The sequence below is a fragment of the Patagioenas fasciata genome, chromosome 7 (genome assembly GCF_037038585.1).
Source record: "Patagioenas fasciata isolate bPatFas1 chromosome 7, bPatFas1.hap1, whole genome shotgun sequence".
NCBI classification, from domain to species: Eukaryota; Metazoa; Chordata; class Aves; order Columbiformes; family Columbidae; genus Patagioenas; species Patagioenas fasciata.
In genome coordinates this window covers 30,340,121-30,363,651 of record NC_092526.1, presented here as the reverse complement: position 1 = coordinate 30,363,651, position 23,531 = coordinate 30,340,121, and the positions used below count along the sequence as shown (strand labels likewise).

Here is a 23,531-nt window from a genome sequence, read left to right as displayed (position 1 = left end):
TAATGCTTCTTGCAGTGAGGTTTTGCCTTACAGCCACCTGTACAAGAGAATGAATATTTTGGTCCCCACAAATACACCTCAACTGTTATTCAGGGGCAAAGGGGCGCTCAGAAAGAGGGCTAGCAATAGGATTCTAGGAAGATGCACACATGCAAATAAACTCTAAAATACAGATACAGAAAGTGTGTTAATCTTGAAAGCCTGTAAATGCTTACTTCTTTCTGCTGAAGGCTGTTTACACTTCAAATAACAGGTAACTGTTGTGCCCTGTGAAGAAAGTTTCTTTCTAACCAGGCTGGCTTTCCCTCAGAGAAAGAGCCACTGTTCTACCTGGTTGTTTGGCTTGCATTAGTGTGCTTTAATGTTTTACTATATAAACAAAGTTGGTACAAAGATCCCACATGGAAAAAATCTACTTCTGAGGAGCTTTATTGATGTTCCTTTGGTTGCTCTGTTGTGTTTTTGAGATGTAGCTTTTTAAATATATTTTATCTACCTGTTATGCCATGATGTAAAATGTAATGACGTCTATATTTACAACTAGTGTTTAAAGAACCAAATGAAATTTAAACTTGCATCCAGGTTTATTCCCCAAACTGTCACTAATATGAAAAGCAGTTCTGTGCAGAAATGCAATAAAACTGGTTAAATCTGCAGGGATGTTTAAGAACTTTACTAAAATTTCTATAGACGACTAGTGTTAACTTCAACTTTATTTGCAATTAAGTATTGGATAGCCAATGGATGTAGTTCCCGAGGTGATCTCCTTATACAAATTTTTAGTGAAAGAGATTAAATGTGGGTACGTTAGAAGAACAAAAATACATCACCTGTGCGGGTATGTGCAATCATGATGTCCTGAGGATAACTGAGGGCTGCTAAGTGTTTGATGTATTTTGATACTAAACCCATAGGTCTGGTGTTGGCACTTTGTTTCTAAAACCTTGGCTTATAAGGTTAAGGGGTATGGCTTACTTTATATCAGGTCTTGGAGACTTTGAGTATAGTTAAAGACCTATGACCCATATTTATTGCCATTGTAACTTCTGTATAAATAGATGCATGCTCACCAGCATCTGCTCTGTCACCAGTCAGGAAGAGGTTAAAACACATAAGGGAAAATTTGTAAGATGATGGGGTTTGGGAAAGGTGAGTGTGGCAGGTTGTTCTCTAGTGGTCTGTTCTACATGCCATGATTAAGACAACAGAATTCTCCTAGGAACTGCATGGAAGATGTTTTTGATTCAACTTTCTAAGCAAATTGCATCTACACAATCATACTCTCCTATCAACCTACTCACAAGCACCAAGACGTGCCCTCAAGTAGCCTGGGTAGGCTTGCTCTCGTGCAACACAGAAGACAAGGAAGGGCAGCAAGTGAATATGTACTGCGTCTCTCGGTTCCTTTGGCTTGCTAACTCACAAAATCACATATTCCTGAGTAATGAATAAATTATACCAGTCTGAATAAATGATATTGATTCAGCTTAAGGCTTTTCAGCTATGAGCAAATTGGCATTTTGCTGTCCCAAGGCTGGCACAGAACCATTCCTGCTTGAAAATGGTATAGGCTATGGCTAGACTTGCTAAACTAAACTTCTGGCAGAGGGTGGAAAGTATTGAAGCATTGGTTTCTGGAAGGGATTAACTTCTTAGAGGTAAAGCATATTCCACATACACTTCCCAAACTCATAGTAGTAGAAGCAAGTACAAACAGCCATGGTTTCTCAGGCCTCTGGCACAACCAAGACAATCAGAGTCATTTTATTCTGTGAAAGATGTTCAACCAATGACAAACTTGGCTGTTACACAGATTTCATGTCAAGCTGAAGTTGTCAAGGCTTGTAGGTCAGCCTTTCACAACAAATAGCTGGGACTGAGCTTCGTAATATGACTGTAGCTTGTTGTCTCCTCACTGCCTGTGCTCCACAGTAATGAAGTCTTTGACACTTGATAAGCTATTCAAGCAATAATTAAATTCAAACCTCTAATGATTTTAGAGGGGCAAGGATTGCTGTTTTGTGTCTGACTGTTGGGAATGAGGTCAGAGATGTGGACACAGGAATGATAAATGAAAGAGCTTCAATAAGGCACTTTGGTATGTGGAAGACCAAGGGTTGTAGAGGTCAGGAAACGTAAATAGCTTATTTGAAGCTCAAAGCATTAGAATTGTCTGCCTTTAAGTTTTAAGCTACCATTTTCCATTTTGTTTTTAATTTGTGTTGCTTTATTGACATTCCTTAATACCTGGTAAAGTCTATTGCATATAGTACAAAAATTCAGGGTATTTCAGAAGGGCTTTAAAGGGGTTTGTTTAAGGTTATGCTTGGGTTTGTGGGGGGTTTTTTTGCTCCTCCTGAATTATTGTAGTCCTATGGAAATTATGCACATCCTGTAGTAAATGGATGAAAATATACTGAACATTGCAAGGCATTAAACTGGAATATTAGGAAAAAAATACTTGAAGGGATATGCCTGCTAAATAATAGAAAAAATACGAAATACAGTCTTTCAAGTGAAGGAAACAAATGTTTCAACTGAACTGATCTTTAAGGAAAATTGTTCTCCACTGTTAGGATATTGATGGAAAGAGAAAATAACAGGAAATGTGACAACCACAGGTGTTGTTCCGTCCAGAAGAACAACTGTTTATGTATGTGTACCATAAACTAGAAATGCACAAGTTAAGGTCATAATGGCTAGATCTCAGGATCCATTGCACCCATGTGGACAGGCTTGTATTCTCTTGAAGATATCCTCTCTTCCTCCTTCAGAGATTCCATAACTCTGTATTTAAGTGACTGAAACTTCCTTCATCAACCTATAGTCCTCCGTGTCTAGCTTCTGGGAACTGGGGTGAGATTCGTATGCCTTTTTATCAAAGTCCAAATATCTTAGACTGGATGTTTAAATAAGAACTTCAATAGCTTTCTGATGTTCTTAATTTTTCTCACAGCAAATGTCAGGAACAATACTAATCACTTTTAGGGGAAAGTAGAAGTGTATTTTTTGGAACATTAACTTCAGAGCCATAAATATAATAGATGTACTAAATTACTGTAAAGTGTTGTTTGGTTTTTTTTTAATAAGCAAATGTAAATGCAGATTTTTCTAGGATACATTTTTTTTCTTTATGTAGTTTCTCAAACTACGTTAAGATCTCACAAGACTTTGCATATATTATATCTTCACTATATTGCTGGAAAATTTGGTATTTCCAGAGTTTCTGTGAAAAAATGGGAGTGTCTTTGGTGAAGTAGTGTGCCATAGGATCATTGAGAATAGAAAAAAATTTGGAATTGAGAAATACTCTTCCATGTGAGAAAATATACTTCAAAGCCTCTTGTGCTTTAATGTACTGTTTAAGGTTTTCTGGGCTAGGTTGTTATTTAATTCTACAGTGGTACTAGGGTATATTACATAATAATTGATAATAATATTACATAATAATTGGTAATAAAGTCAGAAAACTGGTTGTTTCCAACTCATGGATTGGTAGACTTATAACAATTGATCTGTCTTGTGTGCTTATGAATAAGACAGTGACAAATATCAAAGTTTAATACTACTTCAATTTCAAAAGTGCCGTTTCTGTCTGACATACGCTTCCTGATTGTCTTTCCAAATCCACACAAAGTGACAACTGCTAGTACAGCTAGAAGGAACCTAATATACTTTATATACCATGCTTTATTTGTGGTCAGTGTGTATCAGTTACTTCTGTGTGCAGCCTTGTCAATTGTCCTTCCAATGAGCCCAGACTATCTTGCTCACATTTATTCCAACACATGCCGTGAGGCTGTCATGTATCACACAGTTCTCCAATTAGGTAGCATATTTTTCACCCTTGTTAATGAAAGGAAGGGGACAAGCCAGCCTCAGAAGTTCTGTGGGATTTTTTTTCCTTTTTTTAATGTTCTGTAGCTGCCAAAATGTTCATTATTTATATGCTTAGCTTTTGCTGCAAAATTCCTCTTGTGACTTCCCTGCTTGCATCTTTAACAATTTAATTGTTAGGACAAGATTTTCAGAAATGTGCAACTTCCCTGTAAATTACACTAAAAATCTCTCTCCAGTAGCTAGGTTTTCTGAAAGAGATAATCTTATTTTATCGCAAGGTTTTTGGGGATAAGCCCATAAATACTAAATGATGTAGTATTTCCCACTGTTGCTCCATAAAGTATTTTCTAATAGAAATGATACAAATCTGAAGGATACTGACTATAAGTGATTTAACTGCTGCAAGGATTGATTAGTTGTCGATCAAAAATACCTTGATGTGTAATGTACAGTGAATGTCAAATAAATCAGAAATGGAGCCTGCACCTGCTGCACTGTGTGTTGGATGTTCTGGACTTAACGTGCACACATTTTGACTATGCAAAGCGTGAACAGTCTGTATCAAATCTCTTAGACATACTGCAGGTATGGTTTGACTACGGAACACTTGTAAAAGATCAAACAGATATAGGATTCAACAACTATAGATTACGCAGCTACTAACTCCCGATTGAAGCTCTGAGTGGGTTACCGACAGTGTGCAGGAATGTATGTGCTGCACTCGATTGTTTCCTTTACCACATCTGTGTGTGGGATTTGATTCAAAGAGAATAGCTGGAATAATAAGCAGAATTAGCAGTATTGTCATTAGAAGATACTAGAAATGATTCTAATGGGTTTTGGAAACTGCTAGAATGTTCTTCAGTATTAACTGTATGGTAAGGTGAATGATGGGAGGGAAGCATCAGGAAGTATTCCCAGAGTTTAATTCATGACAAATCAGATATATCAGAAATAAAGAATAGCCATTCATACATGGGTAGAAAAAAAAAAAAAAAAGCCAAACCTGTAGATTTTTTTTGAGTTTCTTTGAAGAGAATGAAAGAAATAAGTGTAAATATAGCTGGTCAGAGAACAGTCAATTGATCATGTGTAAAAAAACCAAAACAACAAGAACAAAAAAACAACCAAACAATAAAAAACCCACCAAATAATGAGAAAACTGGAACGCCTTAAAAATTAGGGAGAGAACTTAGGAAAACTGGCAGAACAAAGCATGCCTGGAAGTTTCCCAACAGATCTTGGTAACATCTGTGTTTCAAACTGGAGAAATTGAATTGCTTGCTCGTTTGTTAATTAGGAAGGCTGGTATGTTGCTATGAGAAGATTGAAATGTGAATAATAAACCTGTCATGAGGATTACCAGTCACTTTTCCCAAACGAATATTCCCGTGCAAGGTTGAGATTCCAGAGAAATGTTTAAATTATCAAAGTAGCCATTGCATTTGGTACTTCTGTATAACAGTCAGGAAATTACAGATTATCAATCATGTGCTGAAAAATACACTTTTTTGTTTTGGTTTGGTTTTTGTTGTTTTACAGCAGCATTCTTTGTTATAGCCAGATATTAACTTTTCCTGGCCACAAATACTTTTATTTCATACAAATTTTAATTTGAGAGGGAAGGACACCAATCTGTCTTAAGAGCTAGAGTTAAAAATCATCTTGGCTAAGTGCCGGCATCAAAACTCTCTTTAATTTAACTGACATTCAGCCCACCAAAACCAAGGGTTAGTGGTAAAACAGGGAAATCCCCAAACCCCTTCTACTCTTCTTCAGAATGTCTGCTCTAGTTGTTTGGTTGCTGGAGGATAACTCGCCTCTCTGCCTCCATCAGCCTGACCTGGTGTAAAGAACGTTTCCACGGGGCTTCTTACCCAGACAGCCAGAGAAGGATTGATTTTATCTTTAGCAAATTAAAACCTGCAGCCTGGAGAGCAGGGCATAAAGAGGGTATTTCTCGGTATTTCATCAAACCCTTGTTATTTGTGCTCCAATCGTTAATCTTTCATTTGAATCAATGACATTTATACTATAAAACACCAGTTAAAGTATAATATTTCTAGAAGATGACAAAGATTGGTGTACTTAACATTTGTTTTGTTATATCGAAGTAATGATCCACAGTTCTCAGTAGCCTTCAGCATGTGAACGATTAAGTTTATGCATGAGGCTTTTTGGAAAAGTGCAGACAAAATTAAGCTTAGCTGTACCAAATGGAGGGAAGGGGAACATGACAGGAGGGTTAAGAGGTCTTTTGATAGACTATTTCTTGTCAATAAGATGATCTAATGTATTTCAAGCAAACTGACAGAGCCTGAAGATGTAGTCAAAAAGTGTTGATGATTTATTTCTCTGCTGATTTTTGGCTCCAGTGGAATGCACAGATAAAATGCAAAAAGATACCAGCTTAGAAATAACTCTCATGTGATTATATCCAGGACTTTCCTCTTTAAATATGTAGAGCAAGTGTAAATATATTCATAGCATTGTATATTATGCCTGTAGAAATGCATTTGCAGTGTGTCAATGTGGTAAAGAAATATTGGAAAACACTATTTTCTAATAAAAAAACCACAAAAATTGAAGGCATTAAGACTAGCAAAAGTTGTCCCAAAGAGACATACAACTCCCTGTATTCTGTATTTGAAATTTGAATTGTAATTACAACATTGTACTTTGAGATTGCTCTAATAGTGATTTAGATTCTTTCCAGTAATTGTTTCTCTATGATGACTAGGTATTATAATGACTGGGTACTACTGATGGCACATAAATATTTTTGACAGATATGTTTAGCTAACTTAATCCTGGATGTGGACTGCTTAGATAGATACTGTAATTACTTGAAAATACTGTTTAAAAAATAAAAATAACTGGAATGTGTATGTTGGGCATGTAAGACCTCAATTTTCAGGATGATGGATCTGGTGTCTTTAGGAGTATGCAACTCTTAATACAGGCAACTGACAGGAAAGTGTGTAGTATCTCTAAGCTCATATGCATGCACCATCATTGTGGTGTGCATATATAAGTGTAGGTATATTGCCACGCTGTGGTATGCACATCAACTGCTGTGCATCTAACTCTGACTTTGCTGCAGCATATCGTACCTAGAGGTTAGTGAGATTTAAATGTACGTGGTTTTTGAACAAGTGTGTGACTGGTAGTGGAGGGTGTGCAACAAAGTGGGTTAGTTCTGAGAGGTATATTAATAGGTTTGCTTAAAGAATAACTTCTTCTGTAAATTCAGATATTTTAATGGTGAACATCTTTATCTCTAGCCTTTTCACTGCAAGAAAATGGGGAACATAATTGCAATTTAACATATAACCATCAAAATATGGACATGCATGGACTGGTGTCAAAGAGATTATATTTGCTTAAGGAAAATTTGTTTAAAGCTTAACATATATATGCATGATTGTGTCCAACGGAGAGCTATGATATAAAAACGTGGAAGTCTGACTGTCAAGACTTAACTAATTTTTCTGAGGACCTCTACAGGAAAGCTGAGATAATATAGCATATCAGTAATTTCTGTTAGATATTTTGATTTATATTTATTAACAAATTCATCCTGTGTATGTACAGTTTCCACAGTAATTAACTTATAATGTTAAAGGAATGCAAAATGTAGCAGGCCTTCTGCTGAGAGTAAGTGGAACATGCAAGGTATGCTTAAAATGTTGCTAGTTTTCCAGAACCAATTAGCTATAAACAATATAGGCATTTTTAAATTGTATTTTAAGAAATACAGCTACCTGACCTTGAAAAACAATATATAACTTTGTAGGGGAAAAAAGCCAAACTACACATTGGAAGTTATTACAGCTCCTCAGAGGAATTAATGTATGTGTAATCTTTTCCGTATCTTAGCTAAATATTCCTCGCCTTTCTGCAAACCTCTCATTCTGTCACTATTATTCTATTATATCCTGGACTATTACACTGCTTTTGTTTCATCCAGTGTTTTTTTCTTGGGCTAAAAAGCAACAGTAATTGTTTTAAACAATGGTAGATGAATTTGGTATATTAGTACTTGGAGGTATTTATGCTTAGAAAAAAACATTGGCTGAAGCTTTGGATAGTTGCACAATATCTAAATTTCTACAGTACATCATAAGCAAGGATATGTAGAATTCCCTTCCTTTCTGCTGCTGTTTCATTCATCTAAAAACTGAAATGTAATGAATCTTATGTAATGAAAAGGGCCTCAGAATTGAATAGTTTATGCATTTAATTAACAGAGGCACAAATAGCTGATGTTGGAGAAATATGGGATACAGCTAATGGAATTAGTATGGCTCTGTTACAAGTGTATAAAATTATAGCTTTAAAAATTATTCTGATAATCATAGAAATACTTCATAAGTATCTTTCTAAGGTAAGGTTCTTCTAACCTTAAACTTATCCATTTGCAATGGTATTTTTTTAAATGAGCAATTTGGTGTGAGTTGATTCTAACAGTATCCTGCTCACGAGTAACTAAACTCAATTTACTGGTTGAGATATAAAAACCAATAAACAACAGTGATTTATGATGTAGCTTGGATCTTTGTAGCTAGTTACTTTGAATGATCTCAAAAAACTTAAGCTTGTTCTAAGCTTTTAAGAAAAGTGGACAGAAAAAGAAACATCTACATAAGATTACAAAGCAGTTCTAGCAGGTAAGACTAGATGTTATTTCTCCTCCAAGATTCTAAGTTCTTAATTACCTTCACCAAAGAATGTGATTCAAAGGATAAATAGCTGAAATGCAAATTTTGCAGACACAGCGGTATAACATAAAATGTAAATATATACAGACATATATTAATGTACACATACACAGATTCTTTCTGCTCATGATGGTGGCTTTTTAATGTTGCTTTATCCAGCAAAGATGATAGATCGCCATTTGAGGACTGCTTGTAAAGTTTGAATGCAATCAGTCGCACCATTCAGCTGCAGTAGAAAGACTTCAGTTTACACTTCCTTTTTTTCTTTTTTAAACGAAACATCCATAACAGTCCAGTGAAGCTGAAAATTACAGCTGGGGAGTTATCAGTTAAATCTCAAAAAATTGCAAAAGGAAATAGAGTGAGAAATTAGTTACTTAATGTTGACATGATACTGCAGCCATTGTTATAAATAAGATCGTCATCTGATATCATTTTAGCTTTACATATGGATTTCTTATGTCTCACAATGGATCACAAAAACTTCCTCGTAGTCCAGTGAAATCTAAACATGTACCTGAAACAATTTAATATTCATTAAGAAGGATGCACTGCTGCAACCCATGTTGCCTGAAGACCTCTTTCTACAGACCCACTTGTGAATCAGCTAAATTGGCTGTGTGCCCTCTGTGGGAATTAATGAAAACTTCATATACTTTCTCAAGGGTGTTCCAACAAACACTACATTTAAAGTTGGAATTGTCATTGGCTGTTATAGTTTCTCAGGGTTCTGGTTCAAATCTGTAAGCCAATGGAAAGATGTTGAGGACTGTTGTGTGACTGTCAAGTCAAATTTTACACGTATAAATACACACGCATACATATACACATATACATATATGTATTTAAGTATACATAGTATATTATTACTTACAGTTATTTTTTTTAGAAATATACATTATTAGTTATAGTGATTTTACAGAGAAGAAATTATGGCTGAAATTAAATGCAACAAGTTACAGAAGCCACTGAAGGACAAGGTGAATCTAGTCAATTTGCAGAAGTGAAAGCCATCCAGCTGGCTTTGGACATTGCTGAACAAAAAAAAAGTGGCAAATACTTTATACTGACTCATGGATGGTAGCATATGCCTTGTGGGAGTGGCTACAGTAATGGAAGACAAATAGTTGGCAATGCAGGGGTAAACCCACTTGGGCTGCCACACTGTGGCAAGACATTGCTGCTCAGCTAGAGAGCCTGCTTGTGAAAGTTCATTATGTAGATGCTCATGTGCCTAAAAGTTGAGCCACCGAGGAACATCTAAACAACCAGCAAGCCGATCAAGCTGCTAAGATCAAAGTAGCTGAGGTGGACTTGGACTGGCAACATAAAAGTGAACTTTTCCTAGCTCGATGGGCCCATGATGCTTCAGGACATCAAGGTAAAGATGCAACATATAAATGGGCTTGCAATCGAGAGGTGGACTTCACTATGGACACCATTTCACAGGTTATTCATGAATGTGAAACTTGCGCCAAAATCAAACAAGCTAAATGGTTAAAGCCTGTATGGTATGGAGGACGATGGTTCAAGTATGGAGAGGCTTGACAGATTGATTATACTTCCACAAATGCGTCAAGGTAAGCACTATGTACTTACAATGGTGGAAGCAACCACCGGATGGTTGGAAACATATGCTGTACTCCATGCTACAGCTCAAAATACTATCTTGGACCTTGAAAAGACAGTCTTTTGGTGACATGGCATGCCAGAAATAACTGAGTCAGACAATGGTATATATTTCAAAAACAGTCTTATAGACAATTGGGCCGAAGAACATGGTATTGAGTGGGTATATCATATTCCATATCATGCACCAGCCTCTGGGAAAATCGAAAGGTACAATGGTTTGTTAAAAACTACACTAAAGGCACTGAGTGGAGGAACCTTTAGAAACTGGGATTCACATATAGTAAAACTAGGAACAGGGTTTATACAATTATTTAGCACTCTGACAACATAAAATACAGGTTTGGATATCAGTTGAGGAGATTATTAGGGTATGACAACATAAGAATAATGAGGATCCACATTGTGCGTGCATTCATTCACAAAAGGCCTCTTGCTCATGGGTACCCGGAAGAAATAATCATTTGCCTTATTAAACAATAAAAACGTGATAATATTAAAATCAGTTTACTGCAGCTGTTTTTGTACTATACTAGCAGAATACTGCTGACTACTGTGGATGCTTCTGAAATGCCTTTCATATCTAAAGAGACTGAATCCAGGCAAAGGTGAAAGCAAGAGCAACAAAGAAAAAGGAAATTATGAGTCTATTTTATGAGGAGATGGGGAAAAAATGGTTTTCCTTATTTAACTTATCAGTGTAAGGCAGCAAAGGACTTCAGAAGCAGTGACTTTTCCAGTCTGCTTACTGGTGAAGTTATGACCACATCACTTTTATTCAATAAGCTAAGGCAGTCTGTTCCCTAACAGACTGTCTTTATTTCTTCAGTAGTACAAGACAATGCTAAAGAACACTTAATCTGTCAGAGTTCATGATCATGGGCATGTAGCTTTCCAGTGGCCTTCTGTATAACAACACTAGGTCTAAAGTACAGTAAATCTAAGTGCTTAAAGACAGGGGGTTAATCTAGGGTTTACCACCACTCTTGCTTATTCCTTGATGTATATTAAATGTTGTTCCCTGGTTAAAATCTGTCTATTAAGAGAATACTCCAGCTGATCCTAAGAAATGCTAGTGCTTAACATTTGCACTCAAATACTTGGTGAGGGAAGAAATCAGGAAATTAGCTCTAACAGCCTATCCTTGAAAATCACCTTTTCTCTGAAATGGTCCTGTGCATCTCTCAGAAGAGTTGTGAGTCTTTGCTTTCATTTCTAATATGCCCTATGATTTATGTTTGTTTTTATTTTAATGTCTCTGAATTAAGTTGAGGATACTTCTGCCTCTGGGCTTCTTCATTTTCTTTTTTTTTTTCCTAGCAAATCAACCCTGATATAATTGTAGGTCACATGTTAAATATTTGTTGTCTATAAGCTTTGTTTTAGAGGACTGGTGCTATTCATATATTGAAAGTCCCTTCCTTCAAGATTATGTCTTAAAAATAATGTGCATAACCTATAAAAATTTTAAGGACTTAAGCAGAATGCATGAGTTAATCAATGCCACTTTGGTTGCTAGAAATAATATTATATTCTGGGAGATTTCCAAATTTAATCTTGGATGCCTGCAAGAAGATGTGGCATTACAAAACGCCAAATTCAAATACCTGTTTTATACTGTCATTTATCTTAAAAATTCACAGCTAAAGCAAGTTGTATTTAAAAATACATATTTTTTCCACATGAAACATCTGTAGGTTATCATCTCTTCTGCAGTTGTTGTTTGAGGTCCCAACTGAAAGAAAGGTTTCAATAGCTACTGAATTGACACATAATAAGAGACAGTACGTACACTGTATAACTTGCAACAGACTTCAGAGGAAATGCGCAAAAGGTCAGAGAAAGGAAGTGCTATTATCTCACTTTAATGAATAAAGAACAAAAGCACAAACACAAGTAATTTCCCTACAATTTCTCAGAAAACCTACAGCAGGAATGAGAATGACACTTGCATCTTCTGAGACCTGATGGCTTGATTAACAACAACAAAAAAACCCATTTCATGAAAGAAGCTGTAGAAATAATAATGTTCATAAGTAAGTTTAAAAACATCTTATCTTGCGTCAGGGATAAAACTGGAATGGTGACTCATTGCACGCTTGGGGAAGAGAGAGGAGAAATCTGCAGGGTGATACACACAGTGTCTCAGATTTGCAAGCAGGTTCTCCTGTGCAACTGGGAAACGGGTACCCAGAAATATTCTAGGAAGTTGTGGGTTTGTTTTTGGTGAGGGTGTCTTGATGCAATGTTTTCGAGAAAGAGTAAGTTGACAGTTTAATAACTTCCAGATTTCTTTAAAAACACTAGCATACTGACTCTTCTCACAGCACCACACTGTCTAGTCATTGCAATGAAGTTATGGTTAGAGAAAACACATTTCTCTGTATACAGAACAAATGCACCTTGCAGAAGAGAGCAGAGCATAGTTTTTAAAATAACTTTGTTCTGTTTGTTTTTATGGAAGGTATTTATAAATTTACCAGCTTTATATTGCATTTTTACGTGATGCCAGCATTTCCCTCTTCTGCTTGTGCTAACAGGAATATTTCAAGTTGCTCAAGCAAAGTGTGGAGGAGTAGTATGCTGTAATTTCCATGGTATTTCTGGTGAGAAGCGGTGTTCATGTGTAACGGTTTGGAGGGTCAGAGAGGAGAGAAGTATCAAAAAAGCTAAAGACTGCCTAAGAGTATCTGAATGTTTTATCCCCTTTTAGTTAATATGTAATTGCAGTTATTGAGTGGAAACTACTGAGTTTCCACCAGTGTTACTGAAACTGGTGGAACTAGTGCTATTGTGTTCCCATAGAGTGGAAAGAAGCCACACACCATTTCTGATTCTACTCTGAAAGCCTTTTACTTTCCTATTGCTCTCAAAACCAGTTTCACATCTAGTAGTTTATTACAAATATTTGCTTTTGCTAATAAAAACCAAATGTAGCATTCAAAAACTCAAGACTTAAATCTATTTGATTTAGTTTATATAGACCTTTTAAAACAGGACTGTATAAATGTAATTTTAGTCCTAAAATTACATTTGGCCCTTTGAAGGCAACTGTGAGACTGATGTGGGCCCCGGTGAAAGTAAGTTTGACACTCCTGGCCTAGTGGATGGGCATAGCTAAAAGTGTATTGCTGTGGGGATCAGTGACATGTGCTTTGCTTATTTTTTTATTTTTTTAAATATATTTCTTCATAAACAGTGCAAATTCCTGAGGACTCTTAATAGGCTTTAAGTTTCCAATGTTGAAGTATAGCAGTAGATAATATCAGCAGTGATGGCAGTGGGCTCAGCAGCAGCTGTTAGGCTGGTGAGGTGGGTGATACCTCTATGAAGAAGTGCTGGCTGTGCAGCAGCAGGAATGCTAAGATTGATGCCATTGGAATAGTGGGACCAGAAATACCTCAGAATTAGGTGCACAGCAGTCATCTGACTGGAGGTGGGATGGTTTATCTAGGCTGTGACTGTGCTCATCCATCTCTCTTATGGGAAGAAGTAGCTCAGAATCATAGGAGCCTGGTTTTGCCCCCCTTTCTATCATCCTCACTGTTTTCTTGCTGAGGGCTTGGGCATTGAGACAGTCCTGGACTTGGAACTTCATGGGGAACTGCTACATATACAGCCTGCCTGGCCAAAAAATAATAATAATGGGGCAACCAGAGAGAATCTTGTTGCATGTGTCTATTTCTCCCCACCCACCATAAACCTTAAAGCTCAGCTATATGTTTGTGTAATATTTGGCAGAATAGTGGTATTTACAGTCATCATACCATGAACATATATATTAAGTACAGATAATTATGCTGTTAGAAAAAGTTATTTGGGGCAAGGGGATAGGAAGAGGAATTGCATTAACCGTGCAATTTTGCAAGGAGCTGTCTTTTGTACTACTGGTCTCTCTTTCACTGCTGTTCAGGAGGAGAAGCAGAGCTGCTTCACTTGCATGTGCCCTCTTTAGGCTTGGCATTTCAGTAGGAGAAGCAAAAAGCTGGAAATACTGCTGTAGCGCTACAACTATAGGAAGGAACCTTCAACCTTCAATGATAGCTCTAACAAAGAATAATAAAAAAATCCCCACCTTTATTTACCTTACTTAGCTGACTTTTTGCATTTAATTTCCAGGTATTTTCTTTAAAAGGAAAAAAAAAATCTGATATATCAGATGTTGTTGTTAGTCTGACTTATTTTTGTAAATGTGTTGGTCTGTCTCTACAGTGTTCCCTGTATAGTAAAACTGGATATTAAAGAGTCACTGTGTCATGTGCTTTTGCCACATCAACTGAAAAGTAGAAAACTTAATGGTGAATGTACGTGCTGACATTTGTGAGCAGAAGGATGTCAGCACAGTCACCCCACATCTGAAAATTCTTGTTCTGATGTGCAGACGTGAGGTGGGAAGCAGAGATTTCTTGCTCTCTTTAATTCAAGTAGTGCATCAATTTATAAAAAAAAAATTAAAAGTTTCTTCAACATGCTGTTTTATGATTTCCCTGTGTTAATAGCATTTCCCTAGAGTTATCATTTTTCTTCTCTCTTTAATTCTCCAGGGAGATGTTATATGTATTGACTTCTATACACACAAAAACACATATCACATGCCATTGCAGCACAACCACCTCATTATCTGCTCAAGGTGACAAGAATTGCAAATGATGAGATTTTTTATGGTGAAACGCCTGTATGTCAGGCAGACACTTTACCCTGAATTTTCCAAATCCTTAGGACATGAAGTCCAAAGAGTTAACAAATGCTCCCAGTGGAAAAATTGGCGTTGAGTTTCTCTTTTGTTACCAAAGACAATTCCCGTAACAAGAAATGAAGCAAATGTGAAGTGTCTGCCCAGTGTCTTCCATTTCGGCATTGCAGGAAGAATGTGCTTTAGTGGAAAAAAAGCTGTGTGCTAAAATACCTAGTGGTAGAAGCCGATGCATCTCCTCAAAGATGAAAGATCAAAGCCCATTCTCACTGTAAACAAATCATTCTGCAGTGATTGTCTATAATAACACTTCCCAAAGTCTAGCCAGTTTCCTGTGAAGCTCCCCATTCTGAAAAACCTAAAAAATGTCGAGTTGTCTTATGATATTAATGCGTGCTAGACAGCAGGAAAGTGTTTGGTGAAGTATTCAGGTAAAATATACAAAACATTGCTAGAAATAACATTTGATAAAGGCAGGGATGATATTTTTCCTATTGCTGTGTAGTGCAAATGAGTATATATATTTTGAACTAGCTGGATTTTGTCCAGGTTGGTTGGACAATATCTACAAATAAGGGATGCAGTCCTGGACAATGATTCAAAACACCCAGCACCTCTGAATTTCAGAGGTTTCATAAATTAAGCAAATTATATATTTAAGTTGATAAAATTTTGGGTGTTGCGTGTGTGATTTTTTTTTTTTTTTTTTTTTTTTTTTTTTTTTTTTTTTTTACTGCTGGATTTTCTGTGTATGTGATGCACATGTGAAATCCAGGAGAATCTCAGATTACTGGGATAACACTTTTTGTGTTGGTACAGATCTATTATTCCTGTGCATCATCTAGGACATGTTAGCTATTCCTTTGCTGCCGTGTGTAGAAAATACTCCTTTTGAACTTACAAAAAGATTTTGTTATAATACAGCACCATATGGATTGGGATGAATCTATTTGCATTCATGGGGAAAAATGTAATCTTCCTGTATTTTTCCTTCTTCACACACACAGGTATCATGTAATAATTTTACTTTATGTCTATATTATACTTTTGTCCCAAACAAACTTGCTTAGGCTTTGTTTTCCTTCTAATATCTGTTGTGCAAATGAATATTCTTCTTAGGAATATCCCTATGTACTAGGTAAGTTAAAGCAATGCATTTTGTTAATCAGTTAAATACTCAGCTAAGGTAAAATGGAAAGACATTGTCCTGTTTAAACAGGCATTAAAATGGATTTTTCTTCCTTTCTAGGTGTTGTACTTCATATATGTGTGTATATATATATATATATATACACTTTTTTTTCTCTAAAAAGTATATTTACTCATTTTATACTAATAGCAAGAAATTAATTTAACAGTGTGAATAGAGAGGTTTGAAAATAAAAAGTGACCTGAGACACTTAGAATCCATTCCTAACTCAGTAGTAGAAGAATCATTCTGGCACTGATGTCTGCAAATAAATTTACCTTTACTTTTACCCATATTCTCCCTTCTCTTCTGTTTCCTCTAATTCTTCTCCTTCTGTCTCTACATTGCCCAAATTTTTAGGTGCTTGGAGGTGGGGAGAGCAATAGAGTTGTTCTCTACCCAGTCTACTAGGTTTGGTTGGGGTTTTTTTGTTTTCTCATGAAAGCTTTCTCTGTCACATGGGTGATCTTGTTACTGTTGACATCCAAAATTGCAGACAAACCACAATGGCTCAGTGTTCATAGGCTGCAGGTTCAGAATGTCACATTTTGCAACGCTGAACTTTCAAAAAAAAACTTGTAAAAAACTTTTTTTAATATCTACTTTGATTGAACATAGAGCAGTTTGGCTGTTTGGAGGCAGGGTAGAATGAGATAATATTACTGTGTTATGGAGATAGCATTGTGCTGGAATTGTGGTGCCTACCTGGCGGGAGAAGGAATGATGTCATTGCTGCACTTGTTTTTAACTGGAACCAGTGGGCTCTCTGGCCAGATCCATCCTAACGCAATTTCCAGAATGAGTTTCAAAAGAAGAGAGCTGCCACGAAAGGAGGTATTTCAACCATGATAAATTCCAATCAAAGCTGTTACTATGTTATTCTATACTCTTTCTAAATGATGTATAAATTCTCTGCCTTATTTATAAAAGCATATATTATCAAAGCTATCCATTCAGTATTTTCAATTACTCAATCTTCTCTTTGTTCTGACTCTGTTAGTGTTTGCTTCTCCCTTCTGTTCTTATTAATTGGGCCAGGTGAACTAATGATGAGTACCACCTGACTGTTTCTGTTGATAAATCCGGTGTATCCAGCCAAAGGTAGCTTACCATAATATGAAGGAAAAACTCCATCAGTAAATGTGTCTAGTTGTTTGTGAACCAAACATAAAACCACACCTTGCCACATAAAGTACTCAAAGGGAATTAATTAGTTCATTTTTTTAGTTGAATCCAGGTTACAGGTGCATTCATTTGCTTTGAAGTTTTTCACTAAGTGGAGTCCAGAGGACCTAACCTTCCTTCCTGTAAGTTACACATTAAAGACATTTAAAATATTAATGCAAAGTAAATACGCAAATGCGCACATACAAATGTACCCTGAAAAGGGATCATGCAGAATTTCTTCTTTAAAATTATCTGAATTTCATGGTTTAATTAATGCTATTGTATAGATAAATAGAGGGCAATAGAATGAAATGGCAGCAAGAATTTCTCATGAGCAATGAGGAATGAGTTGTCATACATGACGTTTCATTCCCCAGGAGCTGAAGGTAGTAATGGACAGGCTGCTGACTCAGACATTAATCTTCTCAGTTCTATCCATAAATGAAATGTCATACCTAACAACTGCGCTTTTATTGGTATTTCATCTTAGCTTTCCCTGATTAAAATTAATGTCTGTGCATGTATACATAAAAATTGGGATAAAAAGATCTACATATTCAGATGGCCAGAGATTATACATTCACAAGCAGTGCCCAGTTTTAAAGAGCAGATAGAAAAAAAACAACCACAAGAAAATTCAGAGCACCTGTTCTTAACAAACATGACAACCTGCCAAAATTTCATCTTGAGATGCGCTTAAGACTAAGACACACATAACCAGAAATTACTGTGCACTGGGACAGTAAATTAAACTCCAGAAGTCAGGCCACAGAATGCTGGATTTAAGACCATGAAGAGGTCGTCAATGTTTACAACATTTCATTGCTGGAAAAATTTCAGCGTACTCAATATCTGTATATATTTGAATGCTGAAGATGGGTGGAAGCTTAGGTCACATCCATAGGAAAATTTATCATCATAAGGAATTGAGCATCATCCTCACTTACAGTCTGTCCTGGGGGCCAGAAGGAAGTCTGAATGTATATATTGTAAAAGAAACAGAACAGAACCCAGACATGCAGTTACGGAAGTTAAAAGCTGGACTTTGGGTCTAGCTCAGTATGGCCAGTCTTCTCATATATTATAAAAATGAAATAAGAAAATGAAAATTCAGGGGACTGAGCTGCTTAGTACCCCACAGTCTGCTCTTCTGCCTCGAGATAGCTTTACGGTGTCATATACAGGGGTGGGTGTTGTCACTGGGGTTAAAAAAACCCACACAAGTTACATGGTTGAGTTTTCTAAGTATTGCAGGTTTGTAGCAGGTCTGTTCAGAAGATACATATTGATGTTTTTCTCAGAGCACAAACTAAATCCCTAAATTCTTGATTCATTGTTTTTAGCTTGGCATTTAAATCTATTTGGATTTTACTTGTTCCACCCTACTTATGAATCAAGCGGAGCATTTTATATGTTCTTATCCTTTGAACAGCTTTGTTTGGCTAAATCAGATTTTTTTTAAATACATAAACAGGGACAGGTAAAATTTTAATGTTCTTCACAGTTTACGTTTTAGGCATGTTTTATGAATTACAATATGAGACATAATTGACGTGTTAAAGCATTTTGTCTTTTGCCTCATCTAACTTCATATTTTACCTCAAAAAGGGCAATATTTCTCATGACACAGAATTTTCTATCACTTCTGGCCACACATCCTACCTATAATGTTATCTGACAGTAAATACATAGCCTCATCAAATCACTTATCTTCCCACATTTCAGCAATAATTTTGAGGGAATCTGAATAAATTAAATCTCAAATGGTACAGCTGCTCTCCAGCAGCAGAACTAATGAATTGTCATGACTGGGAGAGAGGGAAAGGTGCCTTGCATCCGTGATCTGAGACAGCTGACAGCATGACGCCTGCTCAGGTTTAGTCACCACTGCTAATTACACGCTGAGAAATTATAGCCACTTTTAAGTTAATGGCTGGTAAACACCTACTGACAATTTATAGCAAGAAAGGACTTGCCATGCAGTTTAAGAAGCGGGTGGGAAGGGCAGTTTGTACTGCTGTGCTGACCCTCCGGCAGTGACTGTCCAACCCTAAGTGCTCTAAACTGGTGTCCTTAGTTACTTCTGAGGCTTTTAAAATGTCTTCATATTTATAGCTTTTTAATATGTGTGATATTCTGGTTCCAAAGGCATTACAAAAACTGAGGACGCTTCTGTTTTAGAGTGGTTGGTTGTGGGGTTTTTTTGATTTTGTTTTTTTTTTTTTTAGTAGAGATATATTAATGCTTTAAAAGCAAGACTACTCGGTCATAAGCAAGAATTCAATTATTCTCTTCCTCTGTCAGTTCTTCTCCTCAGCTAAGTACGTAAGGTTGTAATAAAAATGTCAGTAGTGTGATGGTTATACCAACAATAAAACCATTTACTCTGTGTTTTTATCTGAAGATACTAAATCTAACACGCCAGTTCTATCTCTGGAATGGATTTGAGCATAGCTGCTCAGTCAGCAGAGTTTTAAATCAATCCTTAGTGTTCTGTAGAAGTGGGAGTACCTTGTCAGGTTTGCAAATGTTAATGGACTGTCTGGCAAGCACTGAATTAGAATGTGAAACTAAAATTTTACTATGCTTATCACTTTTTTTCTTAAAAGTAACTATTAATAGTACAAATTAGCAATCCAGACCAAGTGTTTCAGAATGCAGATCTCTGATACATAAACTAAAGCAAAGATGATAAGTGAGAAAAGTAGATAAACAACACTAAAAATGCAATTCACATGAGCCTTAAATATATAATACTGTACATGTTTCTGTGATGCTTTACTGCTGCTTAATCAGTCTTGGAATTTTCTTTCCAGACCTGTTGCAGTATTCATTCTTTCTGCTATGTATGAGGGATGGCTAAAACTAATATCAATGCATGTCTTAACACTCTTGATATTGAAATGATAACTCCTGCTTTGATGTCCACATTTTGGAAATAAAGCTAAAAAATCCAAGAGCAAAAAAGATACACACTGACATTTTCAAAGCTAAAGCAAATTCTTTATACTGATAAACTCAAGTAAGTCCAATTTTTAATTTATCAAGATGACAACTGAGATGGAACATATTACACTTTTTTTTTTTTCAATTGTATGTCACTTAATTGCTAATGCTGAAAGGCTGCGTAAAACTGCGGAAGACCTCTTGGTAACCATAGTGAAAACCATGATGAAAGTAATGCTGAGTAAAAAATGTTTAGTGTCCTGATCTAGTATCTCTTAAAGGAATTACTTTTGCAAGTTGAATTCAACAAATAGCAGATGTCAAAAAAGCCTCTTTGCAGCCTGGGAAATTAGAAATTCTGCTGTTGCTACCTAGCAATGGTTGTTAAAAAGCAAAATACTTGCTTCACGTCATGAGTTCTCTTCATAAATACAGCATGTTTTTCTTGATGGTCTCTTTGGTGGCTTCATGTCACCCAGAAATCGAAGCACATGTTTGCTCGATAGCTTGCTTTAGTGTTTTCTAAAAACACTATCTGTGCTGACTGCATACAAGCTATTCCAAACCATGTGATAAAACGGAGGTCTTTATCAAATAGCCTTAGTTCTGGGTCTGCTAAATCAAATAAAAAACATTGATGAGTACAAAACCCTTCGTACTTTTCCATTAAAGGGGCTATTCTGTATCACTATGATTGGTGGGGACATAAAAGGAAAACAAAGGAACACTCGCTAGTATTCAAATATCCATCATAGCAATACTTCCCAAAAATTACCACAGGAAACTATCCAGCCACAAAACTTGCAGAGTATTACAGCCCTGGATTGGCAGTACTATTCCCTTTTGCTGAGGAATTTATTATACTATAATCCAGAGATGACGGCCCGAAACCTGAATTGTCAGGAACCTCCTGCACAGTTTTATTCTCTCTAAGGACAGACTGTGACCTGACAGATGAGGCCTCTGTGGTCTCAGTGTTGTCTGTAACCAGCCTGTCACCTTGTTAAGCTGGTAAGTGGGGAAATGCCATGTTCACCTTTGAAAAACTAGCGGGATGTTCCTGTTAACAAAGGAGAAATTTTTTTTAAGGCAGAAAATATTTTTGTAAGAGCTAAGTAGCAACCTCTTGAGGGAAGTATAAGTTGGGCATATGCTCTTAAACTAGATCTTGTTTCATGTCTCTTGGAATCAAACTGCATATATATATATATACATATAAATGCTTAGAATTTTTCACAGACCTCGCAAAGTTTTTTAAAAATGTAAACATTTAGGAATTTGCAAAAAATAACCTCCTGCAATGCATGTAATGGATCTCTAGTTATCTGGTATTGGGTAATTTATAAGTGCATAGTAAACAAATAAAAGCTTTTTACCAACATTTTTAAGAACCAGTTGAAATAATTTGGGTGCATAGAATCATTTAGGTTGGAAAAGACTTTTAAAATTGAGTCCAACCATTAACCTAGCAAGTTCAGACAACTGAAAAAACAAAAGCCTCCTGGATGAAACAGAATCCTGCAGTAGTACCTATACAATCCTTTGGCACTACCAAGTGTTTCGCTTCAATTTGTACTTATGTTCACGAACATTTGCATATTCATGTTTGCTTTTATGTTGTTGTTTTCAGTCACCCATTAACACGCTTATTTTATCTTATGCTCTGGGATAAAATCATGCTCTCGTTTTATGCTTAGAGCACATGTTCCCTGTTGCTCACTTTAAAGTGCCACTGGTGCCAAGTCTATCTGCAACGAGGTGTATTTTTTTCCCCACAGATGATGGGCTGCTGTTGTTCCAGACATCCCTCAAATGTTCAGTGGGACGATGAGACAAACACCTGTTTGTTTTCACAGTCTGTATAATCTGTACTGCTTTTGCAGCTGGTGCACTACATAATTCTTTGAGGTATGTGCTAAATAGTCACAAATTACTTGGAGGAAATTCTGGAAAAAAATATAGAGAATAACACTTCCAGCAGTTTCCGCTCCCATCAGATTTTAAACATGGTTGAGCAAGAGAGAGCACAGGATTGGGAGTGGGGAAAGGGAGGATTTAAAGATTGCAAATGTTTCTGGGCTGCTAACATGCCATTTTTCAGCTACAAATAAGTCTTCTGTAACACAGAAATGATGCAGAAAATAAGTGTTGCCACTTTACTGTTTCTGGCAGGAGTTGGTGTTTCATCATTTGGACATATCAGGTACTTTCTTTGTGACTATGGTATACTTTAAAATGACAATGTTTCAAATGATGACAAAATGACAAAGTGCTGATCTGTGGTGGAAATCTAGCATGGCAAGAGAGATTCAGCCAGGCAATATTGTCTTGAAAGGGAGCTGGAAGAGCACTTTGCTTTCAGTCTCTCTCTTTACTGTGCTTTATCTTTGCTGATTCACTACAAGGGAACTAGGAGCTGTGAATGCTGTCTTGAAATGTCTCTAATTTGTGTGGGGAGGTAGTGCCTTTGTGGTGTTCTCTCTGCCAGCATTTGAGGACTTATTTATACAACATTGTTCATCACTCTGGGAATAGAGCTAAAATCAAACCTAGCACATTTGTTATGGTTGGAATATTTATGTCCATCCAAATAGTAAGGGAAAAAAATTCTGTAGTTAAAACTCACTTGATGCATTTAAATGGCCATGATTCCTTTTGTGACTCTCTCATAGCAGAGACTATTACTTGCACTTCAAAGATTGGTGTTCTGCCAGTCTTTACCAACCCAAGACATCCCTTGATGTGCACAGTAGTTGCCGTGGGACAGAATCACAGTAGGAGCTGGGCAGCGCTGACAGCTACTGGTAGGGAAGAGCCCCATGGATGGGACTGTACTGCTGCCATTCCTGTGACGGCAGCCAGGGTGACATCTCCACACAGCTCCGTAATCCCATATGAATTTTCTCCTGAGGTACTGAGTGGGAGTACGGAGGATGGCAGGGAAGACAGATTGTGTGGTCACAAAAAAGGATTTGTATTCTGTAGAAAAATAGTGTATGTTATTAAAGTACTGGTTAAATAAAGACTAACTAAAATACCTTCTGTTCAGTAAGGCCTAAAGTGAAATGAGACTCCTGAAGTGTACAAACACATACCAGACAAGTTGTAGTGAATTATATTACTATTTAAGAAGCTGGAATTATTTCTAAATGTAATATGTCTGTTTCAACTGAAATTAATCTAGACAGGCATATTGTGACACTTTTTTTTTCCTGAATTTACTTTTACGGCCGTTCTCATGAGAGGCTCCAAAGGTGGAACTGATTTACAGCAAGACTGGTGCTCACAATCATCTTGTTCCCCATCTTGCCAACAGGTTTGTTTTACAAGAAAATCATCCTTCCCT

The 23,531-nt window shown here is 36.5% G+C and overlaps 1 long non-coding RNA gene across 12 annotated transcripts in view; it reads left to right on the top strand.

Moving 5' to 3' along the window:
• Positions 1-23,531, top strand: part of LOC139828442 (uncharacterized) — a 68,238-nt gene that overhangs the window by 36,185 nt on the left and 8,522 nt on the right. For 8 of the 12 annotated variants that reach the window (XR_011740030.1, XR_011740032.1, XR_011740033.1 and 5 more), the window contains one exon: positions 21,964-23,501. This is a non-coding gene — a long non-coding RNA (uncharacterized lncRNA). The remainder of the gene's footprint in view (positions 1-21,963; positions 23,502-23,531) is intronic. The other 4 variants (XR_011740027.1, XR_011740028.1, XR_011740023.1 and 1 more) reach the window with 4 other exon arrangements.